The following is a 15,707-nucleotide window of genomic DNA, read 5'->3' on the forward strand; positions in this document are numbered from 1 at the left end:
ATCAGACAATAAAATATTTAGAACAATGTCTTGCACAAAGTAAGCAGTCAGTGAGAAGTAGCTGTGATCATTGGAGTTAAGCATTAAAGGACAATAATAATAGATGTCTCAAAATAATGGGTCACATAAAAACGTTAAGGTTAGTTATACTTTATTCTCTAACCAGTGTTTGTCAAAGCAGTGCCTCTCAACCATGAATGTCTGACCAAGCATCTGAGGATCTTGTTAAAAGGAAGATTTTGATTGTGGGGTGAGGCCAAGGATTCTGGATTTTTAAATTTTTGTTTTTAGGATTTTGGTTTTTTAACCAAAATCTGCATCCAGATGATGCAGAAGTTGCTGCTCTGTTCTAGAGAATCACTTTTTAATTTTTTTTAATTAAATGAGAGTAGGTGAGGCAGAGACAAAGTACCACATGTACCCCGACTGGGTCCCCCCCGCAAGCCAGCCCCCTCTGGGGGGTGCTCTGCCCTCTGGAGCATTGTGCTGTTGCTCAGCAACCTAGCTATTTTTTTTAAATTTTTTTTTAGAGATAGAGACAGAGAGAGGGATAGATAGGGACAGACAGGAAGGAGAGAGATGAAAAACATCAATTCTTCGTTGTGGCACCTTAGTTGTTCATTGATTGCTTTCTCATATGTGCCTTGACTAAGGGCTACAGCAGGGCGAGTGACCTTTGAGCTCAAACCAGTGACCATAAGGTCATGCCTATGATCTCGTGCTCATACCTATGATCATGCCTATGAGCGCGGGGTCGCGCTTAAGCCAGCAACCCCACGCTCAGTCTGGTGAGCCTGCACTCAAGCTGTATGAGCCCACGTTCAAGCCAGCAACCTAGGGGTTTCAAACCTGGGTCCTCTGTGTTCCAGTCTGATGTTCTATCCTCTGTGCCACCGCCTGGTCAGGTGACCAAGCTATTTTTAGTGCCTGAGGCTAAGCCAAGAAGCCATTCTCAGGGCCATGGCTATCTCGCTGGAGCCAATAGAGCCATGTCTGTGAGAGAGGGGAGAGAGAGAAAGAACGAAAGAAAGGGGAGGTGGAGGAGTGGAGAAGCAGAAGGTTGCTTCTCCTGTGTGCTCTGACCAGGACTAGACCCTGGGACATCCACACACCAGGCTGATGCTCTACCACTGAGCCAACTGGCCAGGGCCAGGATCACTTTTTAAAAAGCAAAAACATAGGGAACTATAGTTCTATGGGATAGCAATAGCTAAGACGAAAATGGCCCCTTGATCAAATGAGTTTTAGGAGATGATATATTAAATAAAATTCAACGGATTTCTTCCTTTGAGTATTTCTCAGATCCTTTAATATTCTAATGTGCATTCCTAAGTTCCAAGAGGGAAGTATGGTATGTTGCACTTTTATATCTAGTTAAAAATGTGTTCAGTTGCAAGGTATACATCACCTGATTTGAGGAGTGCAAACAAATGAGGTTAGTTTATCTTATGTTACGAGAACTCAGGAGGTAGGAGGTTGCTGGCCTAGGCTCCGTGCTCTGCGGTGTGAAAACTGATATCTCCGCAATTCATTTTGCCCTTCCTTCAAAATTACAAGTTGTCACTAAAGTCCCTGCTTCCGGAACATGGTAAAAGGAGGAAGAAGGGTGAAGGGTGAAGGGACTTCAATTTCTGCCCTATTGACCAAAATTGTGTCACCTCCATCTGGAGGTAAGATCATTAAAGAGAATATTTAGTTTTACAGTCTCTAGAATGTGCAGGTGAGAGGATTATTCCCCATTGTTCCTGAACATTTGTTTTATAATGCAGTCCCGTGGGACTGGTATTCCACAGATCATACTTTGTGAGGACATAAATAATAGGGCACAGTGAAAAATTTAAATATAGGTATTATATGCTCAAGTAGTAACCTGGAGAACAATCTCGTACAATTAGGAGATCAAAAGAAGAACTTTTAAAGGTGAAAAAAAAAAAAAGAGATTTCACGAAGAAGTGGGCGGGGAGCTAAACGAGTATTGTGTTACATAAATCTCAGTTTAATAGTTTTTCGATTCAGAAGGAATGGCATTAAAATGTAAATGCCATAGAAGATGGGCGAGAAAGCGTTCTAATGAAAGACCGTTGATTTAGGAATAATGTTCTTTGTGTCCCTAAGTCCATTTCAGTGGACGAGTGGAGAGAATAACCAGAGGCCGGGAATGAAGCAGTTAGAGAGAGAGTTAGGTTGGTCATTGAGAAGTTTAGATGTACAAAGGGGAAACAGACAGCTTCACCTGAAGCCAAAATATCAGGAAGACCCCAGTCTAGAATAAATGTCTCTGAAATTTCATCATTAGAGAGTTACTTATTAGGCTTTATCACTTTTAGAGTGCTCTTCTGCTTTTACAACTGATTACACATTAAGGCCAACAAACTCGTTTTTGTCTTGTTCTTCTGTGCTCAGCCTTCTGTTAGAGACCCTGCCTCCCCTGGGACCAGCGCCCCCTACAGCACCTTCTGGGGTACACTCCCCCTGCGGGGGTGGGGTGTCCTGGGGCAGGGCAGAGGGGAGAGGTCTGTCATCCTGTCCTCTGAGAAGGGACCTGGTGAGGTTGGCGAGTGCATGGCTGTGGCTGGGAAAGGACTTGATGCCCTGCATGGGGTTCACATGTGGAGGGGACCCAGAGCAGGACACAGGGCACAGGGCCCTTCCTGTGGGCACAGCCCTGGGGTGGGCAGGCAACAGCTGAGGCCTGGGATCCCTTGTGGGGCCTTTCCTTGGGGCCTCCAGGCCAGGCCTCTAGTCCAGCTGCCTGGAAAATGATCCTTCTTGGAGGGTCCCAGTGGGCACACCTTCCTCACGCTGGCTCTGTGCCCCTTTCCGGGTACTGTGTTCTTTCTGCCCCGTTTCCTCCCTGGGGAGCGGGTCCCCTAACCCCCCAGAGGAGATTCCCCTTGAAGGGGTCCTGCGGTCTTGAAGCTGGTACAGACTGTGTGTGTGGCGAGCAGGCAACTGGGCCAGGGGCCAGGGGCCAGGGCATGGGGTGACAGGGCATGGGGTGACAGAGCGTGGGGTGACAGGGCACGGGGTGACAGGGCATGGGGTGACAGAGCGTGGGGTGACAGGGCTCAGGAGAGCCTCCCACCTGGCGATGTGCCTCGGGGTTGCTGCAGGGAACACGAGGATCTTCCCCTTTCTCTTTTCATTTGATGCAGCTCAGCTTTTATCTATTTTACCTATTTATAGTCCACATAACACTTTGTAAGAATCTGGGGAAAAAAGGGAAGCTTTTTGTCTCTAAAAGAAGATTCAGACCTCTCCCTGTATTTTATAGATCAAGGAGTTGTCTGCATTTTTCAGACAACAGGTATTTCTGGGAAGGACGTACTTCCTGGACTCGGATGAATTCACAAGCATCGTAAACCCAAGAATGTTGGCACTTTGGTTAGAACACTGCCTTAAAGAGCGTATACACCTAGTAAAACTATGCTCTACGGTGGGCAAGTCCCAGACAAGCTGCAGCCTTTCAAAGAGGATAAAAGGCAGGATTAGGCATTCAGTCATAACAAGCCGACTTCTTCTCAGGGAGAAAATGACACAGGGTATTGTCTCCTGAACTCCTGGAGTGTTGGCACCGTTTGCAGATTCGAGGCCCTTCTAATTATAGATGTGCTATGTAACATTGCCTCCACCTGCACCTATAACAATAACAATATTCAGCACTTAACTTTATCAAAGACCTTCCCAGCTTGAACTAATTAATTCCTACAATTTCAACCATCTGGGACAGATAGTATTATTATCCAGGTTTTATAGACACAGACGACTTCAAAAGAGGTTTCTCCAAGGTCACATAGCAACTGGAACGGGGCCAAGAGTATATCTTAGAAGGACTGGATTTTTAAGTTCATTAAAAGATGACGACCTTCGCGCAGTTTTGATTTAGGGGTCATTTGGTTTTTTCCTTCTGGGTGCTCAACAGATACGCCTTTGTTGGGTAGTAGCCGACGGTCTCGTCTGAGCGGCGGCTGCTTTCCCAGAAGGAGTGATTATACCCTTCAGAATTATCACGCGCGTCGTCATTCTCTGAAATACCAGGTAGTTCTGGAGCTCTTAAAGGTGGCCAACATAGGCCAGCTGCTTCATCTCTTTCATGCCCCTCCTTTATTACACCTACAGTGTCTCTTTTCAGTTGAGTGGTATTAGAACACAGAATGCTTGAAATGTAAAATGAAACCTCAGGGAAGTCAGCTGGTTATAAAGGCTTCTCTGTCCTTTTCTTGTTGACCAACTGACTGTTGGAGATTCTTAGGAGTCATATACTCCTCAAAGAAGGTCCTTTAGAGATAATAATACCACATTTTTAACCACTAGTTAAAAAAAAAAAGAGATTTAAAATAGCTCATGTTTTCCTAGTTATGAGAAAGTTAAATTTGAAACAATACTAAGTAGCTTCTTAGTGGAAAATTGCCATCATCCTGGTAACTTTTGTCCTGTTCTTGTCATTGTGGTTTCTTCGTGTCGAAGAGGCAGAAAATCGTATACTTAAAAAAGTGTTTCTAAAACTCAAAAGCCGATAGACGTTTATATACACAATGGTTATGCAAAATAAAGCGATAATCACATTTGGTGAATATGATTAAGAACTTTTTCTAAACGGGGATCTTTTGAAACCTACATTCAAGGAACATCTGCGTATTGTTAGTATGTGTCAGCATGCAGTAGGATGTGTACCTCGGAGGAGCTAGGGGTTCAGAAAGACAGTGTTTTACTCTCAGGGATGTTTTCAGTATCAGGGGCCAGGGCATGGGGTGACAGGGCTCAGGAGAGCCTTCCACCTGACGATGTGCCTCGGGGTCGCTGCAGAGAACACATAAGTTTTAACAAATTCCACAAATAAATCTGATTCACCCCAAAGTTTAAAGATCCTGGGTGTCAGTCCTCAACACTTCTCACTCAAAGAAGCTGAATAGTTTGACGCAGTAATTTTAGTTCAAGGACAGTCTTCAGTGTGCTAGAAGTCTCTGTGGAGAATTCAGATCTACGTTCTCATACGGTTTTCTGAAACAGAGCAATAAAAAAAGGAATTCGACGATGACTACAGCATGCAGATTCAGGTGTGCTCCCCAAATTCTTCAGCAATCCCTTGAGGCTCAGGTGCCTGAGCCAGGGTGCTCTGACAGCTGGTGAGTGCTCCCTGCTCATTCCTTTGGTCAGCAAGCCTGGCTCAGACCACCTGCCTGGCGGCGCGAATGCTGGCTGTCCTCCTTTAACAAAAGATGGACTTCTGAGGCTCATGGTCACTTTTGATTTTCATAGGTCGGTATTCACCAAAGCTTAAGCCCAGGCAACTAAGTCTCTTTAGAGTATCTTCACCGTCATCCAAGAGTTCCTGAAAGAGTCTATTTAGAGACTAAAACTTTTCCATCCTGGAAGTAGGCCCAGAACAAAAAAATTTAATAAATAAAAAGGAAATAATTTTTTTTTGTGTAAAGCATGGGGCAGTGTTCTCGGTCATTTTCAGTTTTTCCTTTATCTATAAATAAAACCTGCCAAAACACACTCTTCCACTCCAAGATGTGACGTCTTCCATAAAGAACAAGTTCTGGGCCAAAGAGTGCTTTCAAATATAAACGTTAAAATGTTTTAAAATAAATGCCTGCATATTTTACCTGAAAAATATCTTGTTTAAATTTCCTGAAGTAAAAGGAAGAAAACATAAGAAGCCTTCTTCCATGTTAGGCGAGGATTTTGTGGCTGATTGAAAAAAAGTTCAGTAGTGGCGGGGACATAAAGACACCCTTGTTAGCTCTTGCTAGCACTGGTGTTTCTGAGTTGGGCGGGAGAGGGACTACCAGCTGGAGGGACCTTGCAGAGTGGCTGTGACCTGGGTTGGGTCCATCTTGGGAAGACACTGTGGCCACTATTTGCAGAATCTTCTCCTGGCCTGCACTGCGTGGGCTCAGCAGAGGGGCTGCATCTGTTGTCCAGAGGCAGCTTTGTGAGCATGCGCCTGCCCCCCCCCCCCCCACACCCACACACATGGGACGGGGCTAGGAATTCATAACATGGCTTTGCCGACCCTGCAAAGTTATGGTGGCAAAGAATGCCACCCATAGATCATTTTCTTCACAGATCAAGCTCGAAATGAATTCGGACTTTTTCCTCTCCTGTCTTTAGTCTCTTCCTCCCTAAGTGGCCAGTCCAATTAACTCCCAAGAAGTTGGCCTAAGGGCTTCCTGCTTCGGGCTGCTCAGGGACCATCTTGGCCCTTAGAAGCTTCATGCGTGGGCCTGGGGAGAAGTTCCCTCACTGGGAACTAATTGTTAGGGACTTAGTCCCTCAGATAGACTCCCTCTGGTACCATACCAGGTGTTGACTCACCAATGCTGCCTAAGGCGCTAATAAGGAGCGCTAGCCAGGCGTGGCCAACAGTTTTTGCCCCCGACAGATTAGAAAGAAAACTTTTTTCACGGGTGGGACAAAATATTAAAATTTAAAACTGTTAAATACAAAAACAATTCATTTAAGTAAACAAAATTTTATTATGTAATTTGTTTATGAATAAATGTGAGCGAAAAAATTTTAATATACAATATTATTTTAATAAAAATATAATTATATACCGTATAAATATCCAAACTGTATCGCAATCAATCAAAACAATATTTAATAAATAGAATGAGCTTGAAAGGGTTATATGGCAAATAAAACAATTATTTTGTTTTACACACAGCCTGGACACGTTTTCAGTTATCAACTGCAGCTATTATCTATGCCAGTGTTTTTCAACCAGTGTTCCGCGGCACACTAGTGTGCCGTGAGACATGGTCAGGTGTGCTGTGGGGAAATTAAACATGGGTCCCCAAACTATGGCTCGCGTGCTGGATTCAGCTTGTGGAGGCTATTTATCCAGCCTGCCGCCAGCCGCCGCCAGCCACTTCCATCCGAACATAAACATTCCCCTCACAATCCCTCCAGCTATCAGCGACAGGAAGAGTGGAGGCACAGGGAACGCTCACTGACCAATCACCTTCTAGGATTCATCACGACCACTAGCGATGAACCAATAGTAGGCCACCTCTCATCCACACCCAGGAAGGTCCCACTCGGGCTGCCGTGCACTTGTCACTGTGTGGCCACAGAGAGTAGTTGAAGCTGCTACTCCTCCCCATGGTCCCGATTTCTAATCCTGGTCAGGACTGGAGGTAAATGTTGCCACCACTAGATGAAGCCTCAGCCTCAGCTGGTTATGTCTATCCTGATGGTGTATATAGATATTTGACCTTTTTCTTTTTAAAAGAGACCCCCGCAGAGGGTGATATACAATGCATCACAATGTTATCTAACTTTAAAGCTAAAGTTTGCTGATCTTCCTTTGGACAGTTTTTGGTTATCTGTTGCCAAGGAGTTCCCCATTCTGGCCAACAAAGCTATTTTGACATCGCTCCCGTTTTCAACCACATATTTGAGCTGAGCTTCTCAAGCTTGACTGCGATAAAAACTAAAAACAGAGAGAGACTGAGAACTATTGAGGAAGAGTTTCGTGTGTGTCTTTCTACCATTCCTGCCAGGATATCCCTTTTGTGTTCATCAAAACAGGCCCAGGTTTCACACTAAATGAGTATAAATACATTTAGAAACTATATTGTTAACTATATGTATAATATGTACTGTGTTAGAGTGTCATTTTGTGTCATTTTGGTAGGTGGTGTGCTCCAGGATTTTGTAAATGTAAAAAATGTGCCGCGGCTCAAAAAAGGTTGAAAATCACTGGTCTATGCTACAATGCCACTTGATTCAGCACACTTGACCACAAAAATAATGAATTGTTTGACCTTGGGTGCACACTGGCAAACTCCACCTAAAAGAATGTGGGTTTCACATCGCCGCTAAACGTCAAACAGTTCATATCGAGTACGGACGAGTACAAAAGTTGTAGATCTTTATAATGGAATTATTTTTTAAAATAAAGAAGTATTGTGAATCCATTCAAGCAATTATTAGAAGTTAACCCAATTATTGGAATTCTTTTCCGTGCGTATCACAATCTTCTTATCTCAATTTCCAATAATCAAAGACGCTTCCGCTTCTGAGTAGCTGAGATTTTAAAGTAGCGGAGAATATTAAAGATTTAATCGTGGGCCGCATAAACTCATTAGGCGGGCCGTACGTTGGCCATGCCTGGGCTAGGCGGTCTTCCTTTTCAGGTCATGAAAATGCCCTTCAGTAGCCAAGCAATACGCTCTATTAATTTTGGTTCTAATATTCCCGATGGGCGTTTCTGGACAGAAAGGAAGGGCACTGTGACTGGCAGCACGCTGTCAACCAGGTCAAAGACGGTGGGGGCACCTTCTGTCCCAGAGTTCCAGTCTCCTCAGTGCACACAGACCTCATTGTCTGGGACCTTGTTGCAACATTTCCGATCTATGATGACTTGAAAGTATTGCTTTCAAAGCTAAGCTGGAAATTGAACCTTGAGTTTGAAAAACCCAGTGGAATTTAAGGTCTTGAGGGAGCCGTCCCTGCGTTCCATAGCAGCTTTTACCAAAGAATATTTATTAACCAGAACCAATTAAAAAGGGATATGAAATACACATAAAAACAAAACTGCATAAACAGAAGCATAATCTTCTAGGCTCCTAATGTTCAGTTTAAGGTCAGCTTTGCTGCAAGCTCCTGAAAGGCATGCTTGTTCTCTAAATAAGCCTCCTTGGACCAGGAGGTTGGATGTCTTGGACCTGCCAGGGCGGCAGAGTTCACGGAAGGCTTCCAGCACTGAGTTTCTGTAGATGAGCTCTGTACATGGCTTCGGTCTTCCCACGCTGGTTACTTTGCCAGGGGAGATGTTGAATCTGCACCGTAATCTATCCATACAGTTTCATAATGTTTCCAGCGGTTGTACAGTTAGGGGCATCCAAGGGCATATGCTTGACTAAGCTGTTAGGTTTAGTAATCCCTTTCCCTGGTGTTCATAAGACTCAAGATATACAACTCTTCATTCAACTGGATGGTTTGGGATAAGCAGGCCTTTGGGGAAAGAGGTGGGCTTATTAATCTCTGTGGGCCTCTTCTATCAAAATGTTTATGTTTTTAAAAAGTACAAACTGGTAGTTACTAAATAATTAGAGAAATGCAGATTACAGCATTGGGAATATAGTTAATAATATCGTAATAATTATGTATGGGTCCGGGTGGGGACTTGAAACATCGAAGGGACCACTTTATAAAGTACATGATTTTCTACCCACTGTGTTGTACATCTGACACTGATACAGAGTGATATTGAATGTAAACTGTAATTGAAAAATAAAAAAAGGAAAAAACTTTCCTGTAACATTATGGCACAGTGATCTTTGATAACTAGTTATCTTTACAAAGCACTATAAAGGAATTAATTCAACGTTTATTTGACAAACATGTTTTGGGTAACATAAATTATTAGTCGCTATAATAAAATAATGAAAAATTCACCTTTGCAAAGTTTATAGTCAAGTGCAAAAACACGATTAAATCACTAGAATACCTGAACACTTGGTCATACAATAGCAGTTTGTACAAAATACGATGGGTCCTTCAAAGGGTGAGCCACTCATTAGATCTATGTTGAGACAGTCATTTGGTCAGGTGTATACAATATTATTCACACAGATAATGTAGCTACCGAAAATAAGCTAATAAGACCTTGGAGTTCATCAGTAGCAGTATAACATCTAAAATCTAGAATAATAGATATAGGTAGTAACTGCTTAAACTTATCTGTGTTTATATCAAATATGAGGTTCAATTCTGGATCAAAACGAAAAGGATATGAATAAGCCATAAGACCATTTGTCAGAGACCGCCCACAGTGGCGACGATGAGTAATACTGAGCTTAATGGGGATAGCAAGAGAACCCCAGGAGAAACATGCTGGTAGTCAGCAGAACCTGAAGGGTTTCCAGGGAGAGCTGGATTATATTTATTTCACAAAACCTCAAGAAACAAATTCATGAGTTAAAATACATGATGGATGAAAACTGCCAGTATGCTAATTTTGATTAAAGTTGGAAAGACCCTCCCAAGAATCAGGGCTACCTACCAGATAAAATAAGCAGCCTCTTGAGCTGATAAGATTATCATCATAGATCCAATGGAACTGAGGCTGGACCTTCTGCTCAGATTATTGCAAACGCACACACACGCCAGCCAGGAAGTTAAGCTAAGTGATATTTTGGTCTCTCTCAAATCTTAGATTTTATAATTTGGGGTTGTGGTTTTAATATTACACATTATTTCCAAAACATAACAAAGTAGATGAGTGTTCTTTTAATCTGTGCCTTTCGAGTGTCTTATGACCAATGCATGACAGTAGTGAGTCACTTAGCAAGTGACAGGCATACCATACTCTACCAAGGTTTTGGAAGTTAATAATAAAGGTCATCCTCTACCACCCAGAGAATCTTATGGTTGAAAACTGTTGAGGGAAAATGTATACCAACAAACAATGAGGTCATCATGCTGGTGTAGAGCGAAGGTTAGAGTTATAACAGAGAAACAGCCACAGAGGTGGCAAACTGGAGCGAAAGGGACAAGGGAATCAATCCCTTGGCCAGCACAGGAATACAGCTGACACTTACTGTAGTGTCTACCAAGTGCCAGATGCCATTCTTGGTGCTTGTCCCTGCTTACTCATCAATCCTGCCAACAACCCGAAGAGCCAGGTTTTACAATAATCATCCCCTTTTGATGAATGAAGAAACAGAGGCACAGAGGTTAGGTAATAATGCCTCAGTCACACAGCCAGTAGGCAATGAGCTGGCATTTGAACCCAAGTATCTTGGCTCTAGAATTCACACACCTATGTAAAGTGTCTCCAAGAAGTAGAGGGCAAGGGTGAAGAAAACCACAAAAGAGAAATGAACCAGCTATTTCAATTTTCTAAATTTCATTTCTAAAAAAAAAAAGGCAAATAACCATTCAACATGAATGTTGTATTTGAAATCGGGATAAACGGCAGGATGGTCTTCACACAATTCTAATTCTTCTCTGAGTCATTTTAACAAGTACAGTTTTGAGTGTCTTTTAGCCACTCGGCATGTAACCTCGCACCCCAGTGGTAAAAGCCTGAAAGCATTCCTTTCGCAACCATTGTCAGGGACAAAGGTAAGCAAGCACCTCTGTCAATCACTGTCTCTGCACTAAAGCCCACACTCAGTCATATGTGTGAGGATGCAGGGGCTCTCTCTCTGACTCAGAGCAATCAGACAAGATTCCGTCTGTCACGTGACTGGTGGTAGTGAGCAGTGGAAGGACATTTGCAATCTCCTGATATTGTGTCACGACCTGATGCTGTAGACCAGGATAATGCAATGCTCCATCTTTCCTCTGGATCCTAGATAGTTCTCTCCCTCTGGTTTGTACAGTGTTAAATGGGAGAAGAGCTTGCAAACGTTCTTTGCTCCTTCTAACGTGCTGGCCTTGCAGAAACCCGAAGCCATGCTGTCATGCAGAAATTCCAACTTCCCCCTTCTGCCTACCCAGCAGGATGTACTCTTACACCTTAAGGTGGGAGCTAACCAAATTCTACCTTTACTGGCTGCATTGATGTTCCAGGTTAGTTTTGCAGAACGCAGCATACAATACACCAGCACGTTGTTCACATTCACTGAGACAGCCAAAAGATTTTGCTCTGGTAGAGGTGACCTTCTGAAAAATTTCTAAAAGTTTGTTAATTGAAACCCTCTGGGCTGAACCCTAACCAAACTTCACTTAAAGCCACTGCAACAATAGGCAAATGAAAGTCCAACTGTTGCCGGGCCGGCGAATTCAAGTCTAAATGCCCAATCTGTGTTACATTATGAATGAAGGGGACTGGAGGAAGGGGAGGCAGAGAACTGGTCCCCAGGGACTTCTAGGAAACATCTAAAGGCATTCGCAGGCCTTAAGCATGTGTCATTTATTTAGACTTATATTTTAGAATGTGGAAAACCATAAAATCTGACAGAGGACACCTAGTAGGAGTCAAAGCCAAGAATCTGTGGTCAGCAGGGGCGCCGTGTGGGAGAATGATTCCTCTCCCTCCTCCCCCCATTCTGACTCACACATGACTCAACAGAAAGCAGACTCCCGTCTGTTAGCTATTCGGTGTTCTCCCCCCGAGTCCCACCAGCGCATTGCACACAAGCCCTGGGGAGAGTGTAATGTCACCGCATCAACTCCATGTTCAGCAAACTCAGCTATGGAGCCTTCTGACCAGATTACTATTCAATACTTTTTTCTGTCTTTTAACTTTCCAGAGCTAGAAATTTTTTTTAGCATGGAAATATAGATTTCATAATATTAATCAGATATATTAGCTTTGTTTTCATTTTATTGAGGTATAGCGTATATATTAAAAAGCATAAAATTTTGCCTGACCAGGCGGTGGCGCAGTGGATAGAGCGTTGGACTGGGATGCAGGGACCCAGGTTCGAGACCCCGAGGTCGCCAGATTGAGTGCGGGCTCATCTGGTTTGAGCAAAAAGCCCACCAGCTTGAACCCAAGGTTGCTGGCTCCAGCAAAGGGTTACTCGGTCTGCTGAAGGCCCGTGGTCAAGGCACATATGAGAAAGCAATCAATGAACAACTAAGGTGTTGCAACGCGCAATGAAAAACTAATGATTGATGCTTCTCATCTCTCTCCGTTCCTGTCTGTCTGTCCCTGTCTATCCCTCTCTCTCTCTGAAAAAAAAAAAAAAGCATAAAATTTTAAAATTTGTATTTTCAATTGTAGTTAACATTCCATATAATTTTGTACTAATTTCAGGTGCACAGCATAGTGGTTAGAAAAGCATAAATCTTAACTATACAACTTGATAAATTTTCATATGTATTTACCTGTATAACAACCACGTAAATCAAGATATAGAACATTCCAGCTTGACTAGGTGGTGACACAGTGGATGGAGCCTTGGTCTGGGACACTGAGGACCCAGGTTCAAAACCCCAGGTGGTTGATTTGAGCGCAGAGTCACTGGCTTGAGCACAGGCTCACCAAGTTGAGTGCAGGATCATAGACATGATCCCAAGGTTGCTGGCTTGAGCAAGGGGTCACTCACTCTGCTGTAGCCCCCCAATCAGGGCACATATGAGAAAGCAACGGATGAACAACTAAGGTGCCACAACGAAAAATTGTTACTTCTCATCTCTTTCCCTTTCTGTCTGTCCCTCTCTTCCTTCTTGAAAAAAAAAAAAAATTCAGAACACCAAAAGCTTTGTCACACTTCTTTCAATTACCACTCCTAACCCTCCATCATTCAAGCACAATCACCTTTCTAACTTCTATCACCATAACTTTGCCTGTTCTTGAATATCATACATATGCACATGTATAAACATGCACTCACATACATAGAGGGGAAGCACTAGAGTATGTACTCCTATACCTGTCTTTTACTAAACATATTGTCAGAGAGAGTCCCCGTTTTGTTGCATGCAATGGTAGTTCATCCCATTTTGTTGCTTGTAGTATATTTCATTGCATGTATATACCACAACTGACTTAACTATTTTACTGCTGATAAGCATTTGGGTTCTTTTCAGTTGAGTTTATTATGAATATAGCTACTATAAACATTCTTGAGCCATTGTTGAGTATGTCACCTAGTGCACAAAAGCATAAATTTCTCTTGTGTAGCACCAGATTCATAGAGTAAGCATGTTTCTTCTCTTTAGTAAATTTTTCCAACAGCTTTCTCCAAGTGCTGTTCCAGTTTAGATCTTCATAAGCAATGCATGGGAGATCTATTGTACTTCCTACACATCATCAGCAATGGTTGGCACTGTCAGATGTTCTGTTTCGTTTGCTTCTAGTCATTCTGATGTGTATGTAGGATGTCTTGCTGTGGTCTTAATAGCCATTTCGCTGATGACCAAGAAGCTGAACACCTTTCCACACACTTACACCATACTGGTCAGTTGGAGATCTTTTAGGAAGTGCCTGTTCAAGTCTTCTGCCCATTATTCTATCGACATGTTTAACTTTTTCCTAGGGATTTCTTGATATGTTCTAGATGTAAGATTTTTGGTTGTATGAGTTCTGAAAATATTTTCTCCCTAGTCTGTCTATGACTTGCCTTCTCACTTGTAGTATTATTTTTGATGAATACTTATTAATTTTAATGAGATCAAATTATCAGTCTTGTTTCTGTGGTTAGTGTTTTTTAATGACAACTTTAAGAAATGCTTGTTTAGGCCCCAAAGAGGATGAATTTCTGGTTAAGTACAAGATACGTGAAGGATCGTCTTATCATTCTAAAGTTAGAGTACTTGATTGATTGTTTAGTGGTTATATTCCAAAATAACTATTTTTATAGAGAAATAAATGAGCTAATCAAGTACTTCCTTTGGTTTTTTGTTTGACATTATTAATGATTTGTTCCATGTCTATACTTGGCAAACATTCCTATCTGGCTGCAAATGTTCTTCCTCCTTATATATAAAATATAAAAGTTTTTTTTTAAAAAATTACCAGATGGCCTTTGCCAGTTGGCTCAGTGGATAGAGCATTGGCCTGGCATGTGGACATCCCAGGTTCAATCCTCGGTCAGGGCACCCATGAGAAGTGACCATCTGCTTCTCTTCTCCTACCTCTCCTCCTTCTCTCCTTCTTCCCCTCTCTCAGTCAGTGGCTCAGCTGGTTCGAGCATTAGCCCTGGGAGCTGAGGGTTGTTTGATTGATTCAAGAGTCAGCTTCAGGTGCTAAAAATAGCTCAGTTGATTCAACCATCAGCCCCAGAAGGGGTTGCTGGATGGATCCTGGTCAGGGCACATGTGGGAGTCCGTTTCTCTATCTCCCCTCCTCTCACTTAAAAAAAAATTACCAGAAACTAGAGAAGAGTATAATAATCAATAAACAGGCCCTGGCCAGTTGGCTCAGTGGTAGAGCATCAGCCTGGCGTGCAGGAGTCCCAGGTTTGATTCCCAGCCAGGGCACACAGGAGAAGCGCCCATCTGCTTCTCCACCCCTCCCCCCTCCTTCCTCTCTGTCTTTCTCTTCCCCTCCCACAGCCAAGGCTCCATTGGAGCAAAGATGGCCCGAGTGCTGAGGATGGCTCCATGGCCTCTGCCTCAGGTGCTAGAATGGCTCTGGATGCAACAGAGCAACGCCCCAGATGGGCAGAGCATCGCCCCCTGGTGGGCGTGCCAGGTGGATCCCAGTCGGGCGCATGCAGGAGTCTGACTGCCTCCCCATTTCCAACTTCAGAAAAATACAAAAAAAAAAAAAAAATCAATAAACATTCACTCAATAGTATCTAGATTTAACAGCTGGTCTTCAAAGGTACTACAGTGTGTGTACACACACACAAACATATATGGTCACATGTAATACATATGTGTTTTGTACACTTAGAAGAACTTATATTAGAACAATATATTTTAAAAAACAAGGCACTGTATATGTCCTACTAAGGGTAGATAAGCTGTAGTTATAATTATATCAGTTTTAGATGAAGAAGCAGTAGGAAAGAAGTTAAGCTTATAGGACCTTAGCAGTAAAGCTTGCCTTTAAACCCACATCTGTATTTCATGGGCTTTCTATTCACCATGCAAAAATTGGAAGATGCGGCCCTGGCCGGTTGGCTCAGCAGTAGAGCATCGGCCTGGCGTGAGGGGGACCCGGGTTCGATTCCCGGCCATTTGCTTCTCCACCCCCTCTCCTTCCTCTCTGTCTCTCTCTCCCCCTCCCACAGCCTAGGCTCCATTGGAGCAAAGATGGCCAGGGTGCTGGGGATGGCTCCTTGGCC

Source organism: Saccopteryx leptura, chromosome 4 (genome assembly GCF_036850995.1).
Source record: "Saccopteryx leptura isolate mSacLep1 chromosome 4, mSacLep1_pri_phased_curated, whole genome shotgun sequence".
Classification (NCBI taxonomy): Eukaryota; Metazoa; Chordata; class Mammalia; order Chiroptera; family Emballonuridae; genus Saccopteryx; species Saccopteryx leptura.